This window comes from Monopterus albus, unplaced genomic scaffold (assembly GCF_001952655.1).
Source record: "Monopterus albus unplaced genomic scaffold, M_albus_1.0 scaffold305.1, whole genome shotgun sequence".
Taxonomy (NCBI): Eukaryota; Metazoa; Chordata; class Actinopteri; order Synbranchiformes; family Synbranchidae; genus Monopterus; species Monopterus albus.
The window spans coordinates 655,287-666,927 of record NW_018128185.1 but is presented as its reverse complement, the minus strand read 5'-3'; the positions used below and the strand labels follow the sequence as shown (position 1 = coordinate 666,927).

The 11,641-nt window shown below is 39.5% G+C and overlaps 1 protein-coding gene across 1 annotated transcript in view; it reads right to left on the bottom strand.

Moving 5' to 3' along the window:
- LOC109973783 (protein bassoon-like) overlaps positions 1-11,641 on the bottom strand; it is a 113,397-nt gene that overhangs the window by 66,264 nt on the left and 35,492 nt on the right.

Below are 11,641 nucleotides of genomic sequence, written 5' to 3'. Positions count from 1 at the left end.
TCTAGAGAGAGGGAAGTCTGGGCATCTTTGCTTAGACTGCTGCCCCGCGACCCGGTCCCGGATAAGCAGAGGAAAATGGATGGATGGATGGATGTCACAATGTTACAATGACAATATACTGTATAAAGCTTCTTCTACTGTTGCTAACAGATGAGGAAGTATGTGCGGCCTTATTTATATATACTTGTGAGGATGGAATGCTGGGATCACACTGCTTTGCCGGGCCTGGAAGTCACTTGTGGGGACTGGAGGCCGGGGCCCTTTGACTAATTTGGTGAATTTTACAAAAATTATGGGATGTAAGTTTAGAGCAAGTGTCAGCTTTGGTTAAGGTTAGACCAAGTCTCCTGTAAATGAATGCAAGTCTATGTACAAACCCTGTAAGTGATGACACTAAATGGCATGAAGCTACATTATTAAGATTTTTTCAGATCTAAAATGTCAAGTAGTAATCTGTAACTATATTGCTGCATTGTTTTATCATTTGGCTTCACAGATTAGCAGAGATTAGAAGAAAACAATTCAATGTATAAAACTGTATGTCACCTCCAATATCTGTCAAAATGCTAATATTATACTCATCTGATAGCATACAGCGCTACATCTGAATACTATTGACAAGTGGAAGTTCCATGGACCAGAGTTCACTTTGAATCTAATCTAAGATTTTTGCACCTATGTTATATAGTATATTCATATATTGTAATGTAAAACAAGCCTGAAAATTGAACTCGTGTCACAAGCCCTACATGAGACTCCATTGCTCCAAGTTTGACACAGTGATGCCCAGGAGGCCCAAATCAATGTTTCTGCTCTAATTAGTTTTATTTAACATGGGAATGTCCCTTTAAACATCATAAATGGCAATGCACAAATGGGTGTTCTAATACACACAGACACACACATATGAAAGCACAGCAGTTTCTCCACTGCTGAGTTCACTTGTTTCTATTCTACAGAAGTTACAAAAAGAAGTTACTGGTGTTTTTGTGTTTGTATTGATGTCCAGTATTTTTGATATTTTCTACATGTTAATATTTTCATTTTAAATGTCAGTTAAACCATCAAGTGTTAAGTGGGTATCCCTGGGCATTATGTTTATTTAATATAGCAGCTACTTCTAAGAATTACATGAGCTAAGATTTGTTGTTGCACAGTTTCACTTACTATGCATTTTGTTATGGCAGGTCTATTATAGAAAACAAGTGGCACATGGTTACAGGTACCATTATGATCTTGCATTAGCTCTCTGTGAGCTGTAAAAGTCTCAGAGTGGCTGGAAATGTCACATGTAATGTAAAGTAAATGAAGCCAACTGCAAGCTTTAGAAGCTGCTGGTGGTTTGATGTTGTGGTCTAAACTGTGTTGCTCACTTTTGCTGTCACAGGAACAGTGTGCACACACATTACCGTACAGTATACTGTATACTGTATACTATATACATTACACACATACAAAAACCCATGTGTAGTGCATTACACAGGAGGCAGGACACACAACATTATTATAGGATGTACTGTATGTAGAAATGCAGGGTGGAGGTGAAAGTCAAAATGAATGTAATGTGTTGATGACTGAGAGCACAGATGCTTTTTAGGTTGGGTCATGCATTTATAGAGCAATCTTGAAGGTTGCAAAGTACTTAAAAAAGAAAAAAAATAGATAACTGCTTTAGAAAATGAAAGAAAATATGAATTTTGTGTAATTATGCTAATTAATACAGCCTATATTATGGCTCCTAGACAGAGGTTTCACTTATTACGGCTGATTAAACCTTCTCTTGTGGGCATAAACATGCTGTGTTTGATTGACATCTCATTCATCCCTTGTATGCTAATCTATTTTTATTCTTCTTTTAAAGCTAGAAGAAACTAAATGTTCTGAATCTGTTAATTGGATTTGAATTAGTGAGTGGATTTGGGATGATTTCTTAGAAATGAGATAAAATATTGTTAAGTGGTTAGCCATATTAACAGACTGAACTGCCACTGACTTTCACTTCATGTCAGCCAGATCTGTTGGGACATAAGGGTAGCCATTGTCTTTCCAATCAGCAGTGGGAAACTATCCACTAATCTATATCGATGTTGCCCGTGCTTGATGCCATTTTGGTGACCATTTTATTTCTATATTTTTTATTGACATAGCCATTATTGGATTTTAAATTAGGCATACACTTTGTGATCCCTATGAGGAAACTAATGTAGGTAAGCAAAAGTACTTGTTTTGACTCAACATGAAGTAGATACAAAAGGATAATGTAGAAATGTATAAATGAGTACACAAAAGCACTAACAAGCTGTGCAAAACACACAAGTATCTTCTCTGTATGTTTGCCATTTATCTTGACTTTTAGTTGGTGAGTGGAAACTCTTGTGTAGAGCGACTCCGGTGAGTGAACAGTTTGTCTGGAAGCTCCAAGTTATGGCAGCAGACTAATGTGCTGATCAATATTCCACACAGAGAGATGACATTCCTGAAAGTATTCCAGTGGTGATGAACTGAGACTCCACAGCTAATCATGGAAACACACCAACACAAACACACACCGACGTATTTGTATTTCTTCTCACACCATTTGACATGTTGCACTCTCAGTTCCTAACCAAAACACCTTAACCATAAATTACATACTTAACCCTAAAAAGGCCTTCCAAGGATTAAAGAATGGCCAAAATGTCTTCTTCTTCCAAATAATCTCTGTCCTCAATCTCAAGGTCTACAACTGGTCCCCAGAAAAATATAAATACTGGATCACACACAAACACACACATCAATTATAGCTTTGTGTTCACTGAAGCATCAAATGAATTTTACTCAAACATAACCCAATTAACCAGCCTTTTGAATCTCAGAAACAACAGAACTATGAGGGAAACTGGAAAGGGAGGGACCACTGACAATGGTCTCAGTATATGCGACATGACAACATGAACACAAAGACACTGAATTTAGGCAGCAGGTTTATCAGCAGACAAATGAACATTTCTGCTGGTCAAATCTGCAACTGGCTTATTTTAAAAACCTCATGCTAACACTAAAGATGTAATTTTTATTCATATATTTGTTTGACCACAGAAAATCAAAATTAAAACACAGGGTTTAGAGGGAAGTTGTGTGAATCATAACTTGACAGAATTAGAACACACGGATAGATAAGATGAATGGATAATGAAATTAAATTGATATATAGCATTTTGCAAGCTTCACATTTAATCCTTCATTTACTTAAAAAACACTTTACTCTGTACAATATGATTGTATTCATTTAGGTGTATGGGTTACCAGGGTGTTGTATCCTGTGCCAAATTCCACATATGTACGCTAAACATAACTACAGGTTCTCCTTAAGAATTAAACTCATATATGATTTAAAGAGACAGGGTGGCACATTTATCAGTGGCAAGAAGCTGAACAAAATTTAAATTTGAAATTCTTTTAAACAACCTTTGTCCAGTTTATTGAGTTTATTTCATTACATTCGTATTTCAAAACCAGAGCGATGGGTGGCTATTACATGTCAACATCCACGCTCTTATATCAGTGACACCTGGTGTCCACAGGTTAAAACTGACGAAACTAATTAACTAATAAATATCTTTAAAACTAAATGGGTCCTTCGTGTCCCATAAAATCCACTAATAGGTCTGGAAAATGGCCACTGGAACAAAAAAAGCAAACCTGAAGACAAACATCTGAAGACACAGTGAAAAACTCCTGCTTTATCCAAGACCTAATAGCACTGCAGCTGACAGTTCATTCTCTTCTTTGTCCTAATGAATGGGCTACTCACTCACACACATACACACACACACATACAGAAAGGTCTATGACAGCATGATTACCATCAGCAGGCTGCTGGTCCTGGAACAAGAGAAAGTCATAAAACACACACACACCTCTTACCTTTGAGGCTGTGCACCCACCCACACACACATTCCTGCATGTTATTACAAGTGCCTGTCTATCCCCTCATAAAAGTGCACATGTATATACAAGCACTTGCTCACACGGAGTTCACAAAGAAACTGTGATTATATTGGATTGGGCTCAAAGTGCCAAGGCAGATTTTAATTAAGAAATATGCATTATAGTGTGATAGTGGTTAATACAATTGAATTGAGGTTATTCAGTGAAAAGATGGTATAGAAGGTGTGTGTGGGTGTGTGTGTGTGTGTGTGTGTGTGTGTGTACATGACAAGAACAATGGGCACAGGGATGTGTTTATTTGTAAGACTGTGACAACAGAGTGTAGACTGAGATGGCATGATAAGAACAGGATTTGTGAAGTTAGAACCAATGTTGAAGGTCGTGCATGTGTGCATGCGCACACACACGTACAGTATCTTGTGATTAAAAACCTAGGTCTAAGGATCTATGCTTGGTGCTGTTAGATCAATGGAATATTTAAGTCAGACTGGAAACCAGTTCAATGGATGGATCAAATAACGTTACAGCTCATAAAGTGTTTGGAAGCATTTGGAAAATGGAAATGCAAATGGATAGACTGAGCAAAGGAAGACACTGCCTATGAGGTGTAGAAGGGAGGAGGATTAGAGAGAAAAGACAAGGAAAAGCACAAAGGAAGTGAGAAAGGGAACTGTGAAAAGAAACAAGAGTCCAGATGGGAGGACAAAGAGAAAGTGATAATGGATAATGTGCTGTCACTCCATATTAACAAGATGATAAAGAAAGTTGTGCTTCCTTTTTTGCACAGTATACTGTATGTTATCTGTCACATACATGTCCTCTTTTATTCTGTAGTACTACGACACACATCAATACCTGTGGGAAATGTTTTCTTTTGTTGGCTATGACTGCTTGTAACTATAACAGTCTGAGTTGGTGGATATTTGAGTCCAAGAGATATAAAGGCAGACAGATATTACAAGAGAAATCTTTACTGTTTGTTTCCAGAGTACATACAGTTTCAGTCATGGTGGAGAAGGGTTAGCAGCTTTATAAAGGTATGAAAACTAAATAAAAAAAACACTGAATTATTAAAGCAGGTATAGAATTATTTTTGAATGTATTGTCTAACATAGAAAAGATGTTAAAATCTGGATATAGATCTCCCTGCTAACGTTATCAAAATAAATATTCCTTTTGTGAATATTTGTTTTTGTCTGAGTGCATCCTGATACGAACCCCTTTGTGCCTGTTTAATGTGTCTTCAGGTAGAACCACCCACAAACTGACTACCAGCACAAATGATGTGCCTCGACTAAAACTGCAGGAAGACGGCCGCTTTATTTTGGATGTTCACAAAAGCTGAGTGTCAGTGGTTAAACCACTGAAACACCCACAGCTGTACCCTCTTCAATAAAAGACATAATCTGCTTTGACTGAGGAGGAAAAATGAGTAAGAGTCCAAACTGTGTCACAAGGGATACTGTCTTCTTCAGCAACAGCACTGGCCATTTGTTCAAATATAGTATCTCAGCATGAATAAAATTCTATTTTGAGTCGTGAGTACAAAAAGTAGTGTGACAGACCTCATCCCCAACACTGAATCCAGAAAAAAGTGTAAGCTACTGCCTCAAGGCCTCGTTCAGACAAAGAAGGTACACTGATGACACTGGGATCACTGTAAGATGGGGAAAAAGAGAGATGCAGACATGGAAGAGTTGAGAAGTCATTTGTGAAAAAACTGCTTCAAAGCCAAGCAGGCGGTGCAGAGTTTGAGCTGGGAGGGCAGGAAGTTGAACAGTCCAGTAATTAGCAAGCAAATTGAGTACCAGAAATACCAATGAGGTAATAGGAAAAGAAGATAACACGCATACAGTACCACTGTAAAGTACTGTATACTATACAGACAAAAAACTAGAATGCTGTTTGACCAAAGACCAACAACTGCTTCTCCTGAAAAACAATTAATACTTACTCATCTTATTTTTTTGTAATAAAATCTTTAGCAGTGTCATGGTGTTCCCTCCTCCAACCCACCAAAACTCTATAAACTGCACGATAGTCTGTGTATCACAGATCAGAGTAAACAGGCAGTGCTGAGCAGAATCTCCACATGATGCATATCTCCCCAACTTTAGCCAAAGTTATTTTTGCCCTGCAGGTAAAGAATTTTAATGCTAGACTTACTTCTGTTTTTCAGACTCTTCTCAAAAGGGAAGAGTGACCAGTTAACAGAGTTTGATTAATTGATTTAACACTTTAATTTCCTGCTTTGATTACTTTCCTTTGATGATTTGAACAACCCCACAAGGCAGATATTATATCAAGGACACTGCACCAAAGGGTGTCTGTAGTCTTCAAGTACTAGAGCCCAGCAGGACATCTATCCACCTAGGAAGCCAGCCAGAGAGCCAGACAGTGCGGAGCTGCTTACACGGCTAAGAGAGTGTGAATGAGTCGTATCACCTCCACCTCAGTCTTATCATGTGGGGACAGCATCCTGTCAGCCTTTTAAAAACGTCCAACAGCCAGTCTCTCCCTCTGCATCAAGCACCACACCTCCTTCTTTTCTCTTGTCCTTACACAGTATTGCTGAAAGACTCCTCCCCTTCAGTGTGGGGACAGGACTGGACATCAGTGGCATCTGCATGTGTTCGAGTCTGTTTTAGTGAGGAAGGACAATAGCAAATGTGTGGACATGCACAAATACAGTATGTGTTTAAAAGACCAGTGGCACTGAACATAGTGGTTGTACTGGTTGGTGGCTTGTCTTAGAATATGAAAAAAATCCAGAGGAATGCCCATTTTTTCTTTTTTACAATGACTGAAAAATGCTAAATAGTCAAAGCCGAGTGATTTCATTTCTCATAAATGGCGGTTGCAGTCTGGCTTACTCTAACCATGCTCACCTTCTGTGCCATTCAAGGATTCTGTTTCTCATTCTGCTTCAGCGGATGAGTTCCTGTCCCTTGTACGGGATCTTCGCCTTCCTCCAACCAGCGTCCCTGCCATGTACCAGGCTTCCATCAGTCTCTGGGACACCATCCAGCCCTGTCCACACCGCAGGCCTCCACCCAGCATGGCAGGCCACCCTTCGGTCACCAGTGCCGGGCCCCGGCCAGTCCTTCTGTTTCTGCTTTCCCCCATTCCTTCTTCCCGGGCGCCAAGCCGCCTCCTCCTGTTCTGTTGTCTCTCCAACCCATTTCCTCCTTTCCGTCTTCTTTGAGTACCAAGCCACCCGGATGCATTTCCTCCCTTTCCTGGCACCGAGCTGCCACTTCTCCTTTCCTCTGCTGACACTAAGCTGTCTGTGGCCTTCTCGTATTGTACGGGCACCAGTCTGCTATCTCCTGTGCCGGCTCCTGCTGGCATCTCCGTTGCTTCCCTGACCAAAGTCACTGCACTGCCTCCAGCGGCCCCTCCTCCATCTGTACCTATACCTCTCCTGTTTCTTCCTACTGTTTTTCCTGCGTCTTGTGAAGGATCAACCATGACCCAGTGCCACGAAGATTCACCAGAAGCCTTTCCCTAAAACGCTTTAATAATCACCAAGCAGCTTCGGCGCAAAGTTTCATGTAGGTGTGGTCCTGACTAGTGAATTCACATTTTCCATTACAACACTTTTAGGTCACCTTTCTAAGAACAGTAACAAACTATTTATTTGATTGTTAAACATGAGAGATGACAACATAAAGGAGGGGGAAACAGTGGGTTCATTGTGAATACGCACTAAACATACTTCACTTTTCTTAGCAAACAAACAAGAATATCGCAGAAAAGACTTTTACCACCAAGCACAAAACTTTCTACTTTGCCAGAGGTTGTCATCAGTACAGACAGAGGAAAAAATTTGTCATCTGCATATTTAGAAATGATGTAAAAATACCTTTAACATATATGTTGTCTTCATTGTGGCTGATGAAAGTAGAGCCAGAATGTCGCTGAACTTAAATGGACAAAGAAAAACCATTTTGCACCAGACTATAAAACTATAAAAGTAGTGAGCAGTATTTTGTCATATTAAGACCAAATCAAATGACACCATAAATGATCACATGGTTCTCATCTCTATATTTTGTTTTGTTTTTCACACAGTTCAGGATCTGTCTGTCTGCCTGTCTATCTGCAGCCATCAAAAGGCATCAATCATTTAAGGTAAATCCTTATTAAAGCCCGTTTGAACTCTTTGGCTTTCAGCTGACCTAAGGCTGCGCATATGTAAGCCTATGCATGCACACAAGTGTTTGTGTGTCAATAATCATGGCATGTACAGTATTCGAGCTGACTAACGTCTGCATGTGTCTGGATGCTTGTACACTGTACATATGTGTGTGTGTCCAGATGTGTGCTTTTTGTCCAGGGCTCCTCTTTTCTCCCCTTGTTCCTCACCCCATCCCAACCTTCATCCTCAGAATAGACCTGATCCTCACCATACATGAAGAAAGATAAGTCCCTTTCCTCCCCCATTTCTGGTGCACACCTCAGAGGATGAGTTATAAAAGCATAGGAAGAGAGGAGGGCACAAATAAGGTCAGTGCAAAAGAGAGAGGAAGGGGTGATAAGGAGACATGAGGGCATATCCTATAGGTAAGATGAGGAGAGAGAGTAAAGGGGGTACAACAAAAGGGAGAGAAGACACCAGAGAACATCTCGCATTCATCCCAGTATCTGACCAAAACGACAAGTTTGCTATAGTGTATCTGATCGACTTACTGTGACAAGTACTAAAACTGCAAATAGCACTGTCCTCACACAGACACTAACATGGAGAGTAAAAAAGCATCTAGTACAAAACTGAAACAAAAGGTCTGTACAGGGACAAAATTCTCACCCAGAACCACAGAGACCCAGGGTTAAGTTCTGTTCCTGGTACAGTGCTACAGTAAACAGGCAGGCACTGAACAGTCTGACAGTCAACATTGTTTTTAAGCACAAGACACAAATTTCCTAAGGTTAACCACATTTCTGGAACCATGGCCACCAACGTCCCCTAACCACAATGAATAATCATTCAAACCCAAACAATAATACTTCCCTAAGCCTAACCAGGGTGTTTTTGCTCCTAAACCTAACCAAACCTTCATAACCACTGTGTTGTCATGTTATAAAATGGAGTTAATTTCCAGCAAGGATTTGTATCAGTTTTTGAATGCACAAACAAATGATGTCCTGTTTTTTTTAAAGGAGGGACAAACAGATCTGTGACACATTTCAGTAAGATCTTATTTATTAACACTAATTTGCACATACTAAATATGAACTATAAAATCTTTATTAAAAAAATTACTGAAATAATGTTCAGCAAGCAGGTTTTGTTAACTCTATTTCTGTCTCTCCGGTAGCTTCTTCTGCGAGGCGGGTTCAGCTTTAACATGCCAGGTTACAGTATGAGAGGCCCCATGAGACAAAATCATACTCAGTCATACAGACAACATCATAATCTTACACATCCACTACTACATTCTTCCACACACACTACTATGCCCTCTTACGTGTACAGTCATACTTTCCTTTATTTACTTCCATACTCTCCTACACAAACTATTATTCTCTCTAACACACAACAATACTCTCTTATATGCAACATCATACACCCACCCTTTCACAGACAGCACCATATATTCTCATACACACACTTGGATGCCACATGCATATACATTATATTCTTGCATAATAGTTTATGTGAGAGGCAATAATTGTATATGTAATAAATTATGATAGAATATGTAAGTAATGGCTCGCTAGCACCCGACACTTTCACCTGCGGCCAGGTCTAGGGACACAGTAACTTTTAATGTGCCAGAATTTAAACATAAATCCCCGGAGGGCCACGGACAGTTCAGTGCTGGGTGCAGGATGTACCTCTACACGGCGTTGACACACTGGGCTCATGTAAAGGTAAGTTAGCCAGTTAGCTTTAGCTAAGGTTATGGACTCAGTATTATGACCAGGACATCTGTCAGAACTTGAGAGCATGGCACAAGTTTATCCCACAGAATGTTTCAGTTAGTCACTTTTGTCATGTTTGTGAAAAATTCAGCTGTTACACATACACACACACATACAGGGCTGCTATCACAATGATGCCTCTCCTAGGCTATATTAGGAGATTACTCTGAACTGACCTCACAGTGACACGTACACTGACACTGGTTACCATAAAACATATTCCTCTACAACAAAGAGGATTATAGGCAGGTACACTGGTGTTTGCTGTTTTGCCTTGCTGGCACTAAATATCCAGAAACACAAAAACATTTAACAAAGCACTTGTCAGTTTCAAATCGATAGGACCAAGTAAAAAACAAATTAACCGTTTACATACAGTTTTTGTCAAATAAAACATGCAAAGGATAAAACAGAATGGTGGGAATGCATTTCTTGTTTGTCATTAAAATGTCTTCATCCCTTTTAATGCATCTAATGAGCCGAATACAGAGCAGGTTTTGGCTGAGCTGTGACACTAGAGGTCCACATGTAAAAATGCTCTGGCCCTTACATGGCAGCAGCATTTGGATTCAGATTGGTACATATTTAGAGTGAGAACTGGTTCACTGAATAGTGATTATATTCGAAAGCAAATGGGAAAGCTTGTTATTTGGCCATGGTTCAAATCCTTATGAATATACTAGAGGGAGACACAGGGATGGATTTTCAGTCATGACAATGGTGTAGCAGGAGAAGGACACTGAATGAAATGACAGCATGAAAACAGTTGATAAAAAAGACAGAAAGAAAAGAAACTAGAAAATCAAAAAGGGAGAAGAGTATAGGGTATGATAATGAGTAGGTATTAGTTCTTTCAAACTGAATTCACACATAGTCTTTACATAGATTTAAAAACACTACAGCCTCTAACTGGTATCAGGAGCTAATATAAATACCACTACAACTGCATACACGTTATTTGTTGATATTATGAATGTACTGTAGACATTAGTTGTTTGGTGATGTATGTCACAATTGCTTGAAAGTGAATCTGTGCAAAGAATTGTTCATGTTGATGAATGCATCTGCTACAGTAATAGCCTTCATTTGATGTTGGGGCAATAAGGCTCTCCACTACTATCAACATTGTTATTGCACAGATGGCTACTGTTATTTATGTGTAAATAAAACATGAAAAAACTAATAAAAAGAGTAAAGGGAGCAATTGTGGTGAGCTGTTGTTTTGTTTGCATTTATGTTTTGTTGTGTCTGCAGCTTCAGAGGTATTGCTGGAAATAGGAACAGAAAGCAATCATTTCCAGGAAATGTCATTCATACTCATAATACCTTAAAACAATACACTGGGTCTAGACAGGAGTAAGCAAAACTGTGTTCACGCTTAAGCGAGCTCGGTGAAAACTAAAAAATAAAAAAGAAAGAGAAGGGAACACTTTTGTTTTGTGTGTTTGTTATGTTTTGGGTACAGCCTGTGTTCTCTCCCGGTCATGTTTGTTTCTGTGTTTGCGTGTATAGTACAGGTCCCATGGTGGCTCTGATAACGCCGTTGCCATCACAGTGACTCCCGGCAGATTTCTCCACCTTGATGTTCCAACATGCCCACTGAGCTTGACACATGGAAACATACAGCATTGCCCATCATGTCAGTGTAAACACTTTCAAATACACATCACAGATACAGTGAACTTCACCATGTGTAACCTGGTTTCCATGGTGACAGTCATGTTTGCCTGTCAAGGTGTGAAAACTTTTAAAGGCCAGGACTGAGACAATTATAGGGAAATAA